The 8,418-nt window shown below is 41.2% G+C and overlaps 1 pseudogene; it reads left to right on the top strand.

Moving 5' to 3' along the window:
• Positions 1,670–2,189, top strand: LOC102175123 (annotated as a pseudogene).

The following is an 8,418-nucleotide window of genomic DNA, read 5'->3' as shown; positions in this document are numbered from 1 at the left end:
ATAGAAATCTTTTCAGTTCATTGTACTTTACCTTGAGGTAGATATTGACTTCCAGATGTCATAGGAACTGTTTCTACTCAGCAAATACATTTCATTCATAGGAATCCATACTTAATCACAAACCATCACACTGAAAAACCCATGGACAGATATGAAAGAGATAAACCATCCTTCCCTATCCAATTTTATCTTCTTTTTATGCTTTAGAGATATAAATTCATTTTGGCTTTCATGAAGAGACTGGAGTTAACAGTTGTTTGCCTGGAGTCATCCTAATGGATGTGTGAGTTTTCAAGTTGTTGAATCTGGATTCAAATGTCAGCTCTTGCACTAAACTATGATTAATGTCTAAACTGAGAAATTTAGATGTTTAAGCTCACTTTCCTTTTTCATATATATATATATGGATAATTTAACATAAATTAAAATTCATAGAATTTTTGTCAAGATTCAAACAAAATTTTGTAGGTGTTATTAGCTCTTTTCAGAAATGAGAAAACAAAAGGTACATAAAGTTAAGTATGCTATACAATCATGTTCTTTAATAACACATAGCATATTTGTACTCAGAAGATTTTAGTGTCATATGTTCTTTTGATCTCATTTCTGTATGGGAAAACAAAACTTAGATTTAATTCATGTGTGTGTTAGTCGCTCAGTTGTGTCTGACTCTTTGCAATCCCATGGACTGTAGCCCACCAGCCTCCTCTATCTATGGGATTTTCCAGGCAAGAATACTGGAGGGGGTTGCATTTCCTCCTCCAGGAAATCTTCCCATCCCAGGGACTGAACCCTGATCTCCTGCATTGCCGGCAGATTCTTTACCACTTGAGCCCCCTCTAAACTGTTGAGTCAGGTCAACAGAATTGGAATGAGATGAGGTTGGCATATTTCCTGCCCTATAGGAATTTTTGTTCAAATAAATACCGTATTCCCTCTGACTTGAAAGGTTTACACACATGCTAATGTGTATATGCACACATACTTAGCAGAGATAGCCAGTCTAGCAAGAAGCCAGAGGCAATCCCAAGATTCTAGTCAGTCAGTGCCACTTCTAACTTCAGTTGCTCTGAGCTGACTTAAATCCATCCTTCTTCATATCCGAGGCAGGGTCTCTGCAGAGACATGGTAGTTCTGAGTCTGTGGCCTCATCTGGTACAAAACTGTTCTCTAATGAAAGGCCTGGAGCCAGAGACCTCACTTCCTTTCCCCAGAGTCTTCACAGATGGCAGAGAGGATTTCTGTTTCACAAAGCAAAAGGGCATGCTATAACAACTACAGTGTCTGCTTCTCGATTCAGTAAAGCAAATTCTAAAGCAAATGCAAAACCTAATGTCCCTCGCTGCTGGCATTGTCACAGTGACTGTGTATTTTCAACATGGTTGTGCCTCCTTTGTGACTGTGTTTAACTCACTGCAGGATCAGACCTTTGCATGCATGGGAGTAATGCTGCAGAAACCCTTGTCCTTTCCTTTTATGTACTATACAGGGATGATCATTAGAATTCCATAGGTTCACCTTCTTTTATAAATGAGGAATCTGAGGCCCAGCAGATTAATAACTTTCCTAAATTTATACATAAGCTGGTGGAGGTAGCCTAAAATGGCAGTCACAAGAGGTCTGTGTGCCGCTGCCCAGGCAAAGTCTCTGCATTGCTATCTGGAGGGCCTGCTATGGTGTGCTCTGTTCGTCATGGAGAATGGGGCCGGAGACTCTGAGGTCATGGTGTCTGGGAAATTCTGTGGACAGAGGGCTAAATCCATGAAGACTGTGGATGGCCTATTGATCCACACTGGGGACCTTGTTAACTGCGATGTTGATGTCACCATGTACCATGTCATGCTAAGACAGGGTGCACTGGGCATCAAGTGAAAATTATGCTGTCCTGTGACCTAACTGGTAAGATTGGCCTTAAAGAAGCCCCTGCTTGACCATGTGAGCATTGTGGACCCAGAGTTGAGACACTGCCAACCACCTCTGTCTCAGAACAGAAGGATAGGAAGCCAGAGTTGCCTGCTATGCACCAGCAGTATGCCTGGCATGACAAGGTTTCCTTGACAGCTGGATCTGGAGAGTCTGCATGTTGGTCTATAAAGACCTTTAGTAAAATCTGTTCAGAAAATGAAAAAGAAAAATCGAGATCTCACACAAGAGTCTCAGGTTTGTATTTTCCATTTACTCACCTCTAATCATCACTTATTTTTCTCTGAAGCAGTATTTGTTTCAGACCACAGTTTCTCCAAGTATGACGCCTAAGAAATTGCATTAGAATCTCCTTGTGTGCCAATTAGAATGCAGATTCTTGGACCCTGCTCCAGGACTACTATTTTCATGCCCTGAAATTGGAGAATTTTGCATTTTCAACATGTACTTGAGGTGATTCCTACGAAATACAGTGTTTTAACTTTTTCTTTTGAAATAATGTTAGACTTATAGAAGAGTTGCAAAGATAGTACAGATAGTTCTCATGAATATTTCATCCAGCTTTTAAAGTTAACATTTTACTTAATAATACAGTATACCTATCCAAAAATCATATCATTGGACCATTATTCCTACCAACTATGAACTTTATTTATATTTCACCATTTCTTTTCATTAATTATCTCTATGCTGTTCTGAGATCAAATTTAGGGTCCCACATTGTTTTTAGTTGTTATATATACCAAATTTTGGGTTTCCCAGGTGACACAGTGGTAAAAAATCTGCCTGAACTTCAGGGGACCCAGCTTCAATTCCTCAGTTGGGAAGATCCTCTGGAGAAGGAAATGGCAACCTACTCCTGTATTCATGCCTGGAAATCCCATGGACAGAGGAGCCAAGCAGGCTACAGTCCACGGGGTCACAGAGAGTCAGAAATGACTTAGCAACTAAACAGTAACAGCTACAGTGCCTGAATGCTGGCTCTGGAGGCAGCCAAAGGCCCAATTCAAGTACTGATATCAGTTCAGTTCAGTTCATTTCAATTGCTCAGTTGTGCCCGACTCTTTGCGACTCCATGGGTGCAGCACGCCAGGTCTCCCTGTCCATCACCAACTCATGGAGTTCACTCAAACTCATGTCCATTGAGTCGGTGATACCATCCAGCCAACTCATCCTCTGTTGTCCCCTTCTCCTTCTGCCCCCAAGCCCTCCCAGCATCAGTTTTTTCCAGTGAGTCAACTCTTCACATCAGGTGGCCAAAGCTTTGGAATTTCAGCTTTAGCATCATTCCTTCTAAAGAACACTCAGGACTTATCTCCTTTAGAATGGACTGGTTAAATCTACTTCCAATCCAATGGACTCTCAAGAGTCTTCTCCAACACCAGAGTTCAAAGGCATCAATGCTTTGGCACTCAGCTTTCTTCATAGTTCAACTCTCACATCCATACATGACCACAGGAAAAACCATAGCCTTGACTAGACGGACCTTTGTTGGCAAAGTAATGTCTCTGCTTTTCAACATGCTATCTAGGTTGGTCATAACTTTCCTTCCAAGGAGTAAGCATCTTTTAATTTCATGGCTGTAATCACCATCTACAGTGATTTTGGAACCCTCGCCCCCCCAAAAAATCTGACACTGTTTCCACTGTTTCCCCATCTATTTCCCATGAAGTGATGGGACTGGATGCCATGATCTTCGTTTTCTGAATGTTGAGCTTTAAGCCAACTTTTTCACTATCCTCTTTCACTTTCATCAAGAGGCTTCTTAGTTCCTCTTCACTGTCTGCCATAAGGGTGGTGTCATCTGCATATCTGAGGTTATTGATATTTCTCCCGGCAATCTTGATTCCAGTTTGTGCTTCTTCCAGTCCAGCGTTTCACATGATGTACTCTGCATATAAGTTAAATAAGCAGGGTGACAATATACAGCCTTGATGTACTCCTATTGCTATTTGGAACCAGTCTATTGTTCCATGTCCAGTTCTAACTGTTGCTTCCTGACCTGCATATAGGTTTCTCAAGAGGCAGGTCAGGTGGTCTGGTATTCCCATCTCTTTCAGAATTTTCCACAGTTTATTGTGATCCACACAGTCAAAGGCTTTGACATAGTCAATAAAGCAGAAATAGATGTTTTTCTGGAACTCTCTTGCTTTTTCGATGACCCAGAGGATGTTAGCAATTTGATCTCTGGTTCCTCTGCCTTTTTTAAAACCAGCTTGAACATCTGGAATTTCATGGTTCACGTATTGCTGAAGCCTGGCTTGGAGAAGTTTGAGCATTACTAGCATGTGAGATGAGTGCATTGTGTGGTAGTTTGAGCATTCTTTGGCATTGCCTTTTTGGGATTGGAATGAAAATTGTCCTTTTCCAGTCCTGTGGCCACTGCTGAGTTTTCCAAATTTGCTGGCATATTGAGTGCAGCACTTTCACAGCATCATCTTTCAGGATTTGAAACAGCTCAACTGGAATTCCATCACCTCCACTAGCTTTGTTCGTAGTGATGCTTTCTAAGGCCCACTTGACTTCACATTCCAAGATGTCTGGCTCTAGATGAGTGATCACACCATCGTGATTATCTTGGTCATGAAGATCTTTTTTGTACAGTTCTTCTGTGTATTCTTGCCACCTCTTCTTAATATCTTCTGCTTCTGTTAGGTCCAGACCATTTCTGTCCTTTATCGAGCCCATCTTTGCATGAAATGTTCCTGTGGTATCTCTAATTTTCTTGAAGTGATCTCTAGTCTTTCCATTCTGTTGTTTTCCTCTATTTCTTTGCATTGATCACTAAAGAAGGCTTTCTTATGTTTTCTTGCTATTCTTTGGAACTCTGCATTCAGATGCTTATATCTTTCCTTTTCTCCTTTGCTTTTCACTTCTCTTCTTTTCACAGCTATTTGTAAGGCCTCCCCAGACAGCCATTTTGCTTTTTTGCATTTGTTTTCCACAGGGATGGTCTTGATCCCTGTCTCCTGTACAATGTCATGAACCTCAGTCCATAGGTCATCAGACACTCTATCTCTCAGATCTAGTCCCTTTAATCTATTTCTCACTTCCACTGTAAAATCATAAGGGATTTGATTTAGGTCATACCTGAATGGTCTAGTGGTTTTCCCTACTTTCTTCAATTTAAGTCTGAATTTGGCAATAAGGAGTTCATGATCTGAGCCATAGTCAGCTCCTGATCTTGTTTTTATTGACTGTATAGAGTTTCTCCATCTTTGGCTGACAAGAATATAATCAATCTGATTTTGGTGTTGACCATCTGGTGATGTCCATGTGTAGAGTCTTCTCTTGTGTTGTTGGAAGAGAGTGTTTGCTATGACCAGTGCATTCTCTTGGCAAAACTCTATTAGCCTTTGTCCTACTTCATTCCGTATTCCAAGGCCAAATTTGCCTGTTACTCCAGGTGTTTCTTGACTTCCTACTTTTGCATTCCAGTCCCCTATCATGAAAAGGACATCTTTAGGGTGGTGTTAGTTCTAAAAGGTCTTATAGGTCTTCATAGAACCGTTCAACTTCAGCTTCTTCAGCATTACTAGTTAGGGCATAGACTTGGATTACTGTGATATTGAATGGTTTGCCTTGGAAATGAACAGAGATCATTCTGTCATTTTTGAGATTGCATCCAAGTACTGCATTTCGGACCCTTTTGTTGACCATAATGGCTACTCCATTTCTTCTGAGGGATTCCTGCCTGCAGTAGTAGATATAATGGTCATCTGAGTTAAATTCACCCATTCCAGTCCATTGTAGTTCGCTGATTTCTAGAATGTCGACGTCTACTCTTGCCATCTCCTGTTTGACCACTTGCAGTTTGCCTTGATTCATGGACCTGACATTCCAGGTTCCTATGCAATATTGCTCTTTACAGCATCAGACCTTGCTTCTATCACCAGTCACACCCGCAACTGGGTATTGTTTTTGCTTTGGCTCCATCCCTTCATTCTTTCTGGAGTTATTTCTCCACTGATCTCCAGTTGCATATTGGGCACCTACTGACCTATCATTTTCCCTTTTTCATACTGTTCATGGGGTTTCAAGGCAAGAATACTGAAGTGGTTTGCCTTCAGTGGACCACATTCTGTCAGACCTCTCCACCATGACCTGCCTGTCTTGGGTGGCCCCACAGGGCATGGCTTAGTTTCATTGAGTTAGACAAGGCTGTGGTTCATGTGAGTAGATTGACTAGTTTTCTGTGATTATGGTTTCAGTGTGTCTGCCCTCTGATGCCCTCTTGCAACACCTACCACCTTACTTGGGTTTCTCTTACCTTGGATGTGGGATATCTCTTCACAGCTGCTCTAGCAAAGCACCACCACTGCTCCTTACCTTGGATGAGGGGTATCTCCTCACTGCCATCTCTCCTGACCTTGAATGTTGAGTAGCTCCTCTCGGCCCTCTTGCGCCCGCACAGCCACCACTCCTTGGACTAATATAAGTATATTTAAATTCAAGCTACAGTGACAGTATTCTTAATAATGGTGCAGAGATTCAATAACCCAGAAATAGAACTGAGGGAGACATAAGAGACCATTCAGCCTTTGATTTTATGGATAGTTTCCAGAGGAGAAGTGTGAGCAAGCCGATGGAAATATTGGAACTAGAGTCCATTTCACTGGGCCCCGGATTTCCTTGTAATTTCTTTAAGCACTTGCCTGATATTATAGCTTTTTCCCTTTATTCTCAAAGTGAGGATCATGAAAAAGTTTAATAAGTCTATCTGTGATGTCATATGGTTTTCTACTTATCTATAAGAGGAACATGAGAAATCTAGTTTGCCCCAATTTGATGATCAGGGAACATATTCAAAGAGGAAAAACTAAGGTCCTCAAGGTTCCATGGCAAGCATACTGTGAGCTCTATCAATACCTCTATAAGCTGATCCTGAATTAGTGCCTTTATGCAGTATGCCACACACCTCCTCTGGCCCTGAATTTATACACTCTGTGCTGAAGTGAATATTTTGTGTATTCAACTAGAACATTTGGAGAATGAGTATTTATAAATAAATTCAAACAGGGGACCCAAATGGGGAAACGTCGTGAATCTGGCTTATTTAGCAATTATAAATGGGAGACATGACTGTGGGAAGGGAACTGACATAAATCAGCATGGATATCTGTTCCCGGTGGAAAAAACTAGATAATTCTAAGGTTTTTTTTTTTTTTTTTTTTTTTTTTAATTTAGATACCTCTTTCTTTGTCTGTCCTGAGAACGAAATGAATGACTCCTATGACTCTTGTCATTGCTCACAACTTGGCATGTTTATGGGGGAAATCAGGATAATTTAAGACCCCATTACACACATAGCTACCGACAAAGTTGTATATGGGAAAGATAGAATTCTATTCCATTTTTTACCACTAAAACTAGTTTTGTGTCTATACATAAGTAATTGCCTTTTTTTTTTCTTTTTTCGATGTTGTGCCACAGCCCAAATGTAAATGAGAGGGTGAGAATTGATCTGTCATGAGGGATTACCATGGGAAGGAGTTGGTAGGTTAAGCCTACCTGTTGTGTGTGGATTAATGGGGGTATACTCACATGAAAGGCTATCACCCTTTGCCTGTGTTGGCCATGATTCCCAATGTCTTGCTCCAACTCTATTTCCTCTGAGATGGATGCAATCTCATGCATTCCTTTGTTTTTATTGATTCCTTTAAAGTCATAACTAAGGTAGAAATATTCTCCTGCTCTCCATCCAACTGTGGCTGTGCTCTAGGGTCTTGACTGAATTCTTATACTTTTTAAATTTCCATGACTGTAGTGTTTTTCAGCAAATAGAATGAAGAGGCTTTCTCTTCTGTGAGGTTTTCAATCACAGACATTTGGCAGAGTGGGTAGTCTCTTTGGCAGAGCCATATGAAGCATTCATCTATCAAATCTAGAGACCCAAGTGTGGGAGGCAACCTTGTGAATTAGGAGATAAGTGTAGTGTGACTTTCATGTCCAGCCTTTAAGTAAGAAAGGGGTTGCCTGCCAGTAGGTTTTGCCTTCTAACAGTGGAACTTAGAAGATGCATCAGCCCAGAAAAATATCTTTAAAAGTAAAACTTCTGAAGGTTATCTGGGATTGTGAAATAAATTGTTGGTTAACCTGGCTGTTGCTGCTGCTGCTAAGTTGCTTCAGTCATGTCCGACTCTGTGCGACCCCATAGTTGGCAGCCCACCAGGCTCCCCCGTCCCTGGGATTCTCCAGGCAAGAACACTGGAGTCGGTTGCTATTTCCTTCTCCAATGCATGAAAGTGAAAAGTGAAAGTGAATTTGCTCACTCATGTCCGACTTAGCGACCCCATGGACTGCAGTCTACCAGGCTCCTCCGTCCATGGGATTTTCTAGGCAAGAGTACTGGAGTGGGGTGCCATTGCCTTCTCTGAGTTAACCTGGACATGCCGCCAAAGCCAACACAATGAGCATTTATTTTTCACTATATAGTTAAAAATAGCCCCAGGAGTTATTTTGGTAATTTTACTTAGATTTGAAATACATGACAGA

Source organism: Capra hircus, chromosome 7 (assembly GCF_001704415.2).
Source record: "Capra hircus breed San Clemente chromosome 7, ASM170441v1, whole genome shotgun sequence".
In the NCBI taxonomy this organism is placed as follows: Eukaryota; Metazoa; Chordata; class Mammalia; order Artiodactyla; family Bovidae; genus Capra; species Capra hircus.
Note: the sequence above shows the minus strand (reverse complement) of the source record. Positions and strands in the feature narration are given on the sequence as shown.